Source organism: Saccopteryx bilineata, chromosome 4 (genome assembly GCF_036850765.1).
Source record: "Saccopteryx bilineata isolate mSacBil1 chromosome 4, mSacBil1_pri_phased_curated, whole genome shotgun sequence".
NCBI lineage: Eukaryota > Metazoa > Chordata > Mammalia > Chiroptera > Emballonuridae > Saccopteryx > Saccopteryx bilineata.
This window is the reverse complement of record NC_089493.1, coordinates 192,785,400-192,797,834: the sequence shown is the minus strand read 5'-3', so window position 1 is coordinate 192,797,834 and position 12,435 is coordinate 192,785,400. Positions and strand designations below refer to the sequence as shown.

The following is a 12,435-nucleotide window of genomic DNA, read 5'->3' as shown; positions in this document are numbered from 1 at the left end:
CCCGCCCCCCCACTGCCTCACCTACCTGAGGACAGGACACACACGTCTAGTTCACCTGTCCCTCCCATCACCGGCAGGGGCCTGGCACCCAATAAATGCTGTTTGTTGAGAGAATAAATAAGGAATAAACACGCCGGAGGATGGGCTGGCTAGAGGCATCGAAGGTGAGATCTAAAACTTGGAATTACTCAGGACAATTCTTTCAATCAAAGTGCCTCCGGCAGAGCAGCGCTGGGTGAGGGAGACACGGTCTGTAGGCACGGCACAGCTGAAGGCCAGGCACACGGCAGAGCCAAGGCTCAGCGGAGACAGCGGCCCCCAGGGCCCCAAGAGCTCCAGGGAACTGACTTCGGAGCTTGGCGCTGCAGACACCTGGCTTCTAGATCCCGGAGCCGCCACCTATGGGCCATGCTGTGGTCTCGGGGAGGTCACTGTGTCCAGCTGAGCAGGCTGTCCCCTGCCCAAGGACACCTGACCAGGGCAGAGAGCAAGGGCTGGAACGTCGCCCATGCTCAGCTCAGCTGAGGAGGTGTGAGGACTGCATAGCGCTCCAGGGGCCCAATAAAGGGGGGCTTTTCAAGTGACCCCTACAGTGGTGGCAGAGAGGTGGCCAGCAGCTTCAGTTCTAACTAGCGAAGCGGAGCTAGTGACAGCAGCTACACCGCGCGGGGGGGGGGGGGGGGGGCGGATGGCGCTGTCACCTCAGCGACATTTAACTTCCAGTCTTTATGCCCTGTGCCTAGAACAACGCCTGGCACATAGTAGGTGGTCAGTGCATCTGCTGAACGAATGAATGAATAAATGAGTGAATGAACGAATGAACGGCCTAATGCACTTACCAGGCACTGCCCCTGCCCCTGCCCCTGCCCTACACGCAGCCTATAACCCAGGTGGCTGTGGTGGGCTCAAGACACAGGCAGGCATGACCCTGAACTTGAGCAAACTTCACACACCCAGCATGGAGGAAAACAGAAAGGGGGGGGAGTCTAATTTGGAGCTGGAATGCAGGCGTTTTCAGTCAGCTGGGAAGAGCGATAAGGAGATGGACTTGGGAACCCTGGGAATTGGGCGGGGGGTGGGGAGAAGAGCCCCATTCAAGCAGAGCAGGAAGGTTATGGCCCCAGCGGAATGGAATTCAGGCGGGGTGCGGGGCTGGGCCTGGGAGCAAAGTTCCTGAATGACCGGCTGGCTGGGCCAGGGCCTTGGGCCCCTCTGGGAACCCGCACGGCCAAGAGCAGTGTTTCATCAAAACAGGAAAAAATCATAGAGGAAAAATGCATATGTCAGGGAGCTGGTATTTACAGGACCAGCCCCGCCTCGACCCAAGGAAGGCCGGAGGAGGCGCGGGGAGGCAGGGGCACCGGGGGGGACATGGCGGGAGCAGAGCGGGCTCCATAGCCACAGGCCCCCTGGGCTTCGGGCAGAACCTGACCTGAGGTCACCCGTCCAGAGTGCTTCAGAAACACGGAGGGACGTGCTCCTGTGTGGGTGTCACCTACAGGACAGGGAGGCAAGGGCCTGGGCCCCGGACGCCTGGCAGACGGCAGACTCACAAGCACCCAACACTGTCCTTTCTCCAGACAACAGGGCATGCCCACCCCGTCCCAGCACCCTGCAGGGACTGTGAACTTGGACCTGCCGGGCATACAGTAGGGTCTAAAGAACAGCCTTTCCCTGGGTTCATGAACCCAGGAAACACGGCCACAGGAGAGCGGGGATCCAACGAAGGCTTCTGTGCCCTGCTCTGCCCCCAAGCTCCCGGGCACACGATCCTGATGCCTGCCTGCAACTTTCTTCTGTACAAACACGACGACCTGGTCCTGCTGAGGGGAAGCTCTCATCTCAGTCTCTCCTCTCGTCGCTAATTCCAGAAGGATGTGGTGTGAGCGGTACACAGACCCCCAGGCAGAGACACCCCCCTCGCGCGGACCCTGCAGGAGGCTCCCGACTGCTCTACCTCTCCCCTCCTTCTGTACAGAGTGAGCTTTTCACAAAGATCGAGCGAGGAAACTGCTGGGTAGGTGCCAGAAAGTTCCACTGGGGAAGATGGCTCTGGGCAGCCCAACCAGCCCGTCCACTTCCACTCTGGGAGCCCTGGGGCCGGTAGAGGGACCTCTGGGGCCGGCGAACACCGCCAGGGGCTGTAGTCACGACTCTTCTAGCTGCTTCCACCCGAGGCAGAGCCAGGAGCAGAGCCAGGGCAACTCCCACGTCACCGGGCAGAGGGCACATTCCTATGGATCGGATCTTCTGTGCCACAACAGGACGTAGCAAACCGGTTCAGCCTGGTGGGACAGGGCGAACACCGCATCCACTTCCCAAGTCCCCACTCTCGGGGCCCCCGCACTATGATGCTGGCCTTCAGCAAAGACACGAACACGGTTCCACATGTGTGCACACCCACACTCACACACACATAAGTGCACACAGGTGTGTCACTGACGGGGCGGCTCCCCCCAGAGGTCCTCGCCCTCAGCCACACCTGCACGCCCTCGCTCCCCTAGGCTGTTGCCACCAGCCTGCTTAGATTCCAAAAATGACAGCTGTGACACTGTCACCTGCAGGGCTCGAGTCCCATGTGGGAGCCTGCGTCCAGGTTTCGAACACAGCAATACCTGTGTACACTAAATAAGTCACAGCCGCGTGTGGTGGGCACGGACCACGGCGGGCGCCACACTGAGCGATTTACCTGCATTATCTCATTGAAGCTCTGCTGTCCCCCAGGAGGAAGTCATCTTGCCGTCCTCACTGATGACACAGGTAAGGCGCCCACCAATCAGAAAGTTCGTGGGTAGGAGAGCTGTGACTCAAACCCTGGGAGGTTCTGCTATTCGCTATTTGACTTATTTTCTAGCATGCCTGGCACTGTCCTAGGCCTGGGGGACCCAGCAGTGCCCAAGATAGAGTAAGGCATTGAGAGCCTAGCCTCACTGTCTCCCAAAGGCCACTGTCTCCTTCCAAAGGGAGACCTCCCAGCTTGGGTTCCTGGGGTCCACAGTTGGCTGGAGGCCCACAGGAAGACCCTGTGAGGAGGTGGTCTGGGGGAGACATCAGCCGGCAGAAACCAGGTCCCGTAGGCTCACCCGCCGACACGGGGCACCTGGTAGGAGGCCTGAAACCCGAGCCGACCCACTTCTCTGTCTAGGCTCTGGGCTCTGCCCAGTTCAACTTCTGCTGGTGGCCCGTTTCCCCTCATCCTTCCCTGTCCCCATAAGCTGACCCATTAAGAACTAGGGTGCTGGTCTCATAAATGAGGGGAGCAGCTGGGTATGTGAGCAAGCAGAAGTGGAGGGAAGCTGGCGAGCGTGTGCTCTGTCCACAGGGGTGGCCGCTCCTTGGCCACAGCTGTGGGCTGTCACATGGCCAGGGAGCCCCATTTTTCTAGAGGCACTGGAACCCTACATTTCCACGGAAAATCTTCTCATTTGAAAATGCTGCATTTCATTCAAAATGTATTTAAATGTGAGGACAAAATCATCACACCTGTGATCGGGCAGAACTGAATCCTCCATGCTACCAGTTTACAATCTCTGCTTTAGAAGGTCCTGAAGTTTTATGAATGGGGTCAGGAACGTGGAGGGGCTGTGACACTGAATTAGGACCTAGTATGATCCAGGAGCCGTGGGAGGGTCTCTCCTAAACCCGCTGGAGTCAGGGTTCACATTCCCACTTGTAGACCAGAGAGCAGGCTCAGAGAGGTGAAGTGAGCTGCCCAAGCACACACAGCGAGCGGGCGGATACACCAGGCTCCAAAGCCCGTCTGTCCCAGGTCTGCCCGGCAGCACACAAAGGCCACCCTAGAAAAAGCCGAGTCTGAGGTGGCTGACTTGTCACACTCCGGTGAGTGTGAGACAGGCGGAGGTGACGTGCCTGTGTGGCCCCACTTCGAGGGGCCTGACCCGGGGCAGGGCGGGGAGGAGGCAGGTGGGTGAGCCTTCTCAGACTTCCTTTGACTCAGGGTTCACTCAGCTCTGACAAGCCACCCAGCCTGGAGTGTGACCCAGTTGCACAGCTCGGCCGACTAGAGCAAGTCGGGGAAAGTCGGGCACGTTCGAGGGCAGAACCAGCTCCTGCCTCCTGGCTTGCTGGGCACTGTGGGCGGGGCCCTCAGCTCTTGGAGCCTCGGGTCCGCCCGCTCCAAAAGGAAGGGGCTGGCTTCGTCACCTGGAGGCCCACCTGGCTCCCACATTCACGGATTCTAATCAGCCCAGAACCTTAACACCCACCAGCACTGAGGCAAATCCCTCCGCCTTGCCCTGCCCACCCGTAAACCCGCCGCAAGCGCCCATTTCATGGCTTCGTTGTAAGAGCTGAATGAGACGACCTATTCATACGGTGTAGCGCTGTGCCTGGTACCCAGGAGATGCTCAGTGAATGGTCTCTCCTCCAATCACCGCCACCCCCACTGTCTGGCACCTGTGGCTTCTCACTTCCCTCCTCCCGGAAACGTCTGAGTGCAGCGTATGGGTCAGGTCCAGTTCTCTGCACCAGGGACCCAGGGGTCCAAACCCACAACCTTCTCACCCGAGAGGGCTCTGAGGACCTAACACGCAGCACGATGCCAGCGCCCTCTGCGGTAAACTAGGAACAAGTCTGGGGTTCAAGTTCAGAAGCTGCCTCCCTGCAGCTCTTGCCCAGCTGAGTGGCCGCCCCCCAGAAGCTCAGCTTCCCCATCTGCACAGAAAACAATCGCCTCCGAACCATACACAACCTCTAAGGGCGTTCTAAACTCCTAAATCCCATTTGTCACTGTCATGCGATTGTTAATGAAGATCTGTGGTACGGAGTTCCAGAATTACATGTGAGTCATAATGGGGGCCCCTTCCTCAAGGCTTCCCCAGCTCACCTGACCCTAAATCGCTGAGGACACTTTCCTCAACGATTCCCAGGCCCATGTCAGGCCAACTGGACGGGACTGTGAGGCCGGGTGGGGTGAGGGAGGGGCGGCCCAGGGCCCAGGTGGTAAGGGACACAAGCCTGCCAGTTTCAGAGAACACACCTGCTTAACTGAATCTGGCAAACAGGCGACCTTGGAATGCCCGGGACAGGTGATCCAACAGAAAACATCCCTTCCTGGGGGTGAGAAAATCTTGAGTTTAAGGCTCGCTCTGTTCCTTCGCCAGCTGTGTGACTCTGGGCCAGGCCTTCAACCTTTCTGAGCCTCTGTTTCCTCAAAATGGAAACAATCAGCCTGACCAGGCGGTGGCGCAGTGGATAGAGCATCGGACTGGGATGCGGAGGACCCAGGTTCAAGACCCCGAGGTCGCCAGCTTGAGCGCGGGCTCATCTGGTTTGAGCAAAGCTCACCAGCTTGGACCCAAGGTTGCTGGCTCGAGCAAGGGGTTACTCAGTCTGCTAAAGGCCCGCGGTCAAGGCACATATATGAGAAAGCAATCAATGAACAACTAAGGTGTCACAATGAAAAACTGATGATTGATGCTTCTCATCTCTCTCCGCTCCTGTCTGTCCCTGTCTATCCCTCTCTAACTCTCTCTCTGTCTCTGTAAAAAAAAAGAAAAAAAGAAAAAAAAAAAGGAGACAATCAGGCCTAACCCCCAGGCTGGGGTGGGAGTGAAATAGCAGGTGTCCTCTGATTCTGGAGTGAACCTGCCGTTTCAAGCAAGTGGAGATAGCGGGGGGGGGGCGACTCAGTCACTTTCCATCAGGACAGGCAGCCGGCCACTCACTCCCGCTTTGGTCACGACCCGAGGAATGTCTGATTTCCCAGTTCCCTGGGATACAGTCCATAGGAAACATTTTCCATTTCCACTGCTAGCAAAACGATTCCTTTCTGATGTACTTATACCCACAGGAGAAAATCTAGAGGCATTTTCCAAACAGAGAGGTATGGCAACAAAGTACCCAGTCTGGGTGGAGCTGGACCCCTCTGCCAGGTCATGGCGGGGGTCATCTCATTGGGGATTCCAAGCTTTGTGGGAGGTGGGAGGTGGGGGAAGCAGGAGCCCCATATTCACAGACTTCAGATCTGATTCCAACTCGACTGGGCCCTCCCTCCCTGCCTCTCTCCTCCCTTGTTTAATTCCCTGAAAACCTTCCCAATAAATCTGTGAGTGAGCCTCACCTGTGGTGGCACAGTGGATAAAGCGTCGACCTGGAAATGCTGAGGTCGCCAGTTTGAAACCCTGGGCTTGCCTGGTCAAGGCACATATGGGAGTTGATGCTTCCAGCTCCTCCCCCCGTCTCTCTCTCCTCTCTCTCTGTCTTTCTCTCCCCCTCTCTCTCTCTTCTCTAAAAATGAATAAATAAAATTTAAAAAAATCACTGAACTTCATGGCATTTCAGGGTTTGAATTTAAATGGTTCACATGGGTGGAAACATCCACTCCTCTTCCCCAACCCCATTTTCTTTAAAAAAAAAATTAAAAAAAAATCTGTGAGTGAGTGAATGGGTGAAAGAATGAATGAATAAATGAGTGAATGAATGAGTGAACACACAGACTCTGCTTCCCTGCGCCTCAACCTCCCTGTCCCCACAACAGAAATGACAAAACCTTTCAGCCATGTCTCCAGAGATCCGGGGCATACCACCTTGTTTTCAATGGGTGGGGCTCGGTGCTGTTGTAACTTGGGGTGGGTGTGGGACATCGGGGGAGGGGAACTAGGGGCAGGAGAGGAAGCCGGACTCCTCTGTCCTGTGAACCAATCGCTGGTGGACTCCACCCAAGTCAAGAGCACAAAACAATGTCAGGAAGACCAGTCTGACACCTGGGGTGCCCTCCCTTCAACAGCACGCAGCTACCCAGTTCCCACGGATGCTGTCACCGGACAATCTCACGTCACCCACGGGGCCAGCAAATAGGGGACAAATTCCCAAGCATGCCCAGGGCCGCCTTCTGATTTCCTGGCTCCTCGAAGCCGACCAGGGAGGCCCGACAGGAACATACATGACGGTCCGTGTCCGGTGTGGCTGCGCCTCTGGCGGGAAGCCTTCCCTGACCCGAGACGGCAGCCAGGGACGACGGGAAAAACACTCCAGTCTGCGGTGCCGGGGGAGGAGACGCGTCAGGCTCTATTCTGGGCCTCAGTTTCCCCATTGGTAGAGTGGCGCCATTCGTCCCTCCCTCGTAGGTTAAGGTGCAAACTGTAAAGTGATGAGTGAGTGGCACGAGGTGAAAGGTTGATTTTCACCCACCTTTCCTGCCGCACTGGATTTCGGGTCCGTCTGTGCACAGATTATGTGTGCTGGTTGCCCTTAAGCCAGCATTTCCCAGAGCACAGCACCCACGCCCCTGGTGGGACATGGGGCGACTTCAGGGCAGCAAGGGAACCTGGCGGTTAAACGACGTTAGACTTCACAGCGTTCCTGTTGAGTGCCCATCTGAGTACTCCGAGGACATCAGAGAGGAAGTCTCGGGGCAGTAACATGCCATCGTCAGCCTCTCATCCCCCTAGCTCAGGGGTCCCCAAACTACAGCCCGCGGGCCGCATGCGGCCCCCTGAGGCCATTTATCCGGCCCCGCCGCACTTCCGGAAGGGGCACCTCTTTCATTGGTGGTCAGTGAGAGGAGCATAGTTCCCATTGAAATACTGGTCAGTTTGTTGATTTAAATTTATTTGTTCTTTATTTTAAATACTGTATTTGTTCCCGTTTTGTTTTTTTTTACTTTAAAATAAGATATGTGCAGTGTGCATAGGGATTTGTTCATAGTTTTTTTTTATAGTCCGGCCCTCCAACGGTCTGAGGGACAGTGAACTGGCCCCCTGTGTAAAAAGTTTGGGGATCCCTGCCCTAGCTAGTATACCTTTATTAACAGACCTAGCAGTCCCAGCAGGCACCGGCTAGCTACAGCTGAGCAACCTCCCAATTATTTGTATCTATTTACCGCAGGAGATACTTCTTTTCCATGTTCCAAGAGGTTATCAAGTTATCTTCTATGGATAAATATGTTAACACCACACAATCGACAGTTCAAATGCTTTAGAAGTGTTTACCTGAAACCTATGTAACTCTTATTGATCAATGTCACCCCATTAAATTTAATTTCTAAAATTAAAAAAAATCAATCAACAAATAAAAAATTTACATTAAAAATGCTAACCTCAAAAAACTGAGCAACTTACAAGAAAAGTTACTAAGTAAATAATGTACATTGTCTGGGAATACGCCCCAATATTATGAAGATGGTACCAGAGGTGGATAAATGGACTCAAGTTACAACAGTAGAGACGGTGACATACATATCAAGCCCACCTTTTTTTCTCTGCTTCCTAGGCACATAGCTAAAGCACATCTCCTGGAACAGGGGGAGGCCAGTTCCCCGTTCAAGGACGGAAGTGATGGCGTCACACCCAGGCCCCCAACCCAGCCCTCTGTCCTGCTTTCTCTCCCCCCTCTTCCAGGCCATGAGCACACCCTGGAAGAGGACAGAGCCACGAGATGGTCGGAACTTGGGCCCCCGGGAACCGGCAACGGACAGAGTACCCCCACCCACCTCAAGACCGTACGGGAGGGAGAAATGAACTTCTGTTGCATTAAATCACTGAGATTTTCACCTTGGTGGGAATTAGCTGATTTAGGCTAATATAAAGGAGTCATCTCAAGCCCAATTTCCTGCCAATCCGGAAATCTTCCCTGACGCTCTGGAAACCCTGATACTTTATTCTGTAATGAATAATTACTGAGCACGTACCAGATGCCAGGCACAGTCCTAAGGGCTTTGCAGAGATGACCTCAATTCATCCTCATGACAGTCTTGGGCGCCAGGTACTATTTACTGTTAGGCTTGACTCTCAATAAGGCAGCCAAGGCCCAGAGGGGTAAAGCGTCTTATCCAAAATCACACAATTAGGAAGTAGTGAAACTGAGACTTGAACCCAAGGCTATTGAACACGCTCAAAGCCGTTGCTTAGCCACAATGCCACGCAGCCTCTGCTGAGCACATCACCCAGGACTGCCATGCTCTGACTGTGTGCCAGTCCTTGGCTGGAGCTGCAAAGATAGCCGAGTGTGACCTTACCATATCCGGGAGCACAGCGAGCGGGACAGGAAGGGAGCAAGGGAGGCGCACGCGGCAGAGCCAGATGGACCCAGGGCGGGCAGCCCAGCGGGAGGGCTGTTGGGAGAGCACGGTGCAGCGCGGGGCACCTCTCCCCGCAGGAACAGGGAGGGCTTCTCAAAGGAGGTGATAGGTAAGGCTGGCCACAGAGGGCAGGAGACATTTCAGCTTGTGGAGAAAATGGGGAGATGCTGGCTCATCTGGAGCCAACAGCTGCCTCCTGGGTCCACAGGAATTAGCACGGACAGCCCCAGCACCCTTCTACCTAAGGCAGTGGTCCCCAACCTTTTTTGGGCCACGAACCGGTTTAATGTCAGAAAATATTTTCACGGACCGGCCTTTAGGGTGGTACGAATAAATGTATCACGTAATAAATGTATCAGGAGACAAGGGTCAAGAGCAGGGGTCCCCAAAGTTTTTACACAGGGGGCCAGTTCACTGTCCCTCAGACCGTTGGAAGGCCGGACTATAAAAAAACTATGAACAAGTCCCTATGCACACTGTACATATCTTATTTTAAAGTAAAAAAAAAAAACAGGAACAAATACAATATTTAAAATAAAGAACAAGTAAACTTAAATCAACAAACTGACCAGTATTTCAATGGGAACTATGGACCTGCTTTTGGCTAATGAGATGGTCAATGTGCTCCTCTCACTGACCACCAATGAAAGAGGTGCCCCTTCCGGAAGTGCGGTGGGGGCCGGATAAATGGCCTCAGGGGGCCACATGTGGCCCGCGGGCCGTAGTTTGGGGACCCCTGGTCAAGAGTGAGTCTTAGACGGATGTAACAGAGGGAATCTGGTCATTTTTTAAAAATAAAACATCGTTCAGACTTAAATATAAATAAAACAGAAATAACGTAAGTTATTTAGTCTTTCTCTGTGGACCAGTACCAAATGGCCCACGGACCAGTATCGGTCCATGGCCCGGGGGTTGGGGACCACTGACCTAAGGGACCCAAAAGACTCTGGTCTCAACACACATTCCTTAAAACACGTCCCCGAGCTGGGAGAAATACTGCTAGTCCTTTCGAGGTTTTTCTCACGAGAGGCTCCTATGGCCTTGCTAGTGACTCTTCTGTCACAGGGCACGGGGTGTAACGGAAAAGCTGGGTGGGGGTGTGAGACCACCCAGAGCCGTGAAGCTCCCTCCCCCTCAGAACTGACACGCGGTGCCCAGTGCAGCGGGCCCTGTACCCACGGAGCAGAAAGAGCCAGTTAAGTCACGTGAAACCACACAGACTGCAGAAGCTGGTGGTCCACTTTCCCGGAGGAAGGCAGTTCACGGGTGAGGAAAAGGCCCATCGACTCAGGGCCACCCCAGCAAGCCAGACGCTGCCACTACATGTCACCACCACCAGTGTGGCCACGTGGGTGTCAGGGTGCGCTGCGAAGGACACGCCACCCATAACCCAATCTAATTATGAGAAAACAGGACAGACCCCAATGGGGGGCCACTCCACAGGATACCTAGACAGGGCTCCCCAAGATTGCTAAGGTCGTGAAGAACAAGAACTCTCCCCAACCAGGGGAGACGGGACCAATGGCTGCAATGTGGGCTGTTGGACTGGATCCAGTTTGTGGAAAACTGAAATCTAAGTCAACTCTGGAGTTTCGTTAATAATAATAATGCATGAGCCTGACCAGGCAGTGGTGCAGTGGATAGAGCGTCGGACTGGGATGTGGAGGACCTAGGTTCAAGACCCCGAGGTCGCCAGCTTGAGTGCGAGCTCATCTGGTTTGAGCAAGGCTCACCAGCTTTAGCCCAAGGTTGCTGGCTTGAGCAAGGGGTCACTCGTTCTGCTATAGCCCCCAGTCAAGGCACATATGAGAAAGCAATCAATGAACAACTAAGGAACCGCAACGAGAATTGATGTTTCTCATCTCTCTCCCTTCCTGTCTGTCTGTCCCTCTCTCTGACTCTCTCTGTCTCTGCCACCAAAAAATAATAATAAAATAATGCACAAATGTCAGTTTTTTAGGCAAGTGTGCTAATGCATGCTGTGAACCATGGGAAAGACTGGGTGGGGGTCACTGCATCATCTTTACAACTTTTCTGTAAATCGACATCTTTCCAAAATTACACCTATTTAAAGAGAGAGAAGCAAAATACCAGAACTAAAATAAAAGTCCCATGAGGTGAGGGGGGACAAGAGTTGTCTGTTTGGCTCAGTGTTACATCCCCAGCTTCTAGAACAGTGCCTGGCACATAGTAGGCCCTCAACAAATAGGTTCAGGGAATAAGGACTCCACCACCACTGCCAGCTCCTGGCCTATTGACGGGGATCCAGAGATGGGCCAGAGAACAGGCAGGAAGAGAGCCCTACCCGCTCCCCACAGGGAGGGCTGCCCCCCTCTGCCCGCTCCCCAGCAGGGGCTCAGCAGTAAGCTCCACCCACAGAGAAGCACCCGACACAGGAAATGGGTCACAGGCCAGCCTCCTCTCCACTGCCCCACAGGTGCCCCCATTCAAGGTTTCCATGGCAACAAACCATAAACACAACTAAGTAGATGGCAGCTGACATGGGTTGGGTGGAATGGCCCCAAGAACATCAAGGCGATGCAGCTCCCTCCCCTCTGGGGGGGCACGAGCCGTGGTTAAGAAAGCCAGCCCTGGCATCACAGACGTGCACGCGGAGCTCGGCTGCGTCATCGCGGTTTGTGTGACCTTGGCCAAGCCCTGTCCTCCTCTCTGTGCCCTGCATCCTCATCACGTAAATGGGAACGACACCTGGTTCCTACCTGAGGCGAGGAGGAACTGAGGGAATCTAAGAGAGGCCTTGGGAAATGGGGCTGTTATGGGCACTGTTGTAATTCCGGCAGAGCCCAGGGAAGTCACTTGAAAGAGACACCCTGGGGGCTGAAGGTGTCTAAGGATCTGGAGCGAGGGAGTGTCACTCAAATTGGGTTTTGGCCAGCTCAGGGCCTGCTGGAGGGGAATGGCAGTTCTAGTAGCAAAGTTGGCAGTGCCATCCCGGCACCATCAGGAAGAGGGGAGCCCCGAGGCTGCCTCTGCCCAAACCTGTGGGTCCCTCACTGCTCCGCCTCCGGCTCCAAGTCCATGCTCCCAGGACAGACCACCGCCCAAGAGTCCACGGGCTCTGCCCCAAGTCCCGTCCCCCTGGCCAGCCAGTCTGACACCCAGGCTGCACGCTGCCAGCCACTGGCCATCACCACTGGCCATCATCAGTGCTCAGCACGTTTTGGCTTGGCCCAGCACGATGTTCAACAAAAATGAAACCGGAAGCGGTTGCCAATCATAGTCACATTTTCTGCAAAGTCGGGGACTGTGGAGAGAAACCAGCCCCTTGTCTGGACCGGAGTGGCCCCTTCCCGACCCCGAGGAACCTGCCTGGGCCCTGGGGCATCTGGGTATGCGACCATTTGACCATGTTCTCTCCCACCAGATTACTGATT

The 12,435-nt window shown here is 54.7% G+C and overlaps 1 protein-coding gene across 1 annotated transcript in view; it reads right to left on the bottom strand.

The window, feature by feature from the left end:
• ERGIC1 (endoplasmic reticulum-golgi intermediate compartment 1) overlaps positions 1-12,435 on the bottom strand; it is a 97,162-nt gene that overhangs the window by 74,146 nt on the left and 10,581 nt on the right. The window lies entirely within an intron of this gene.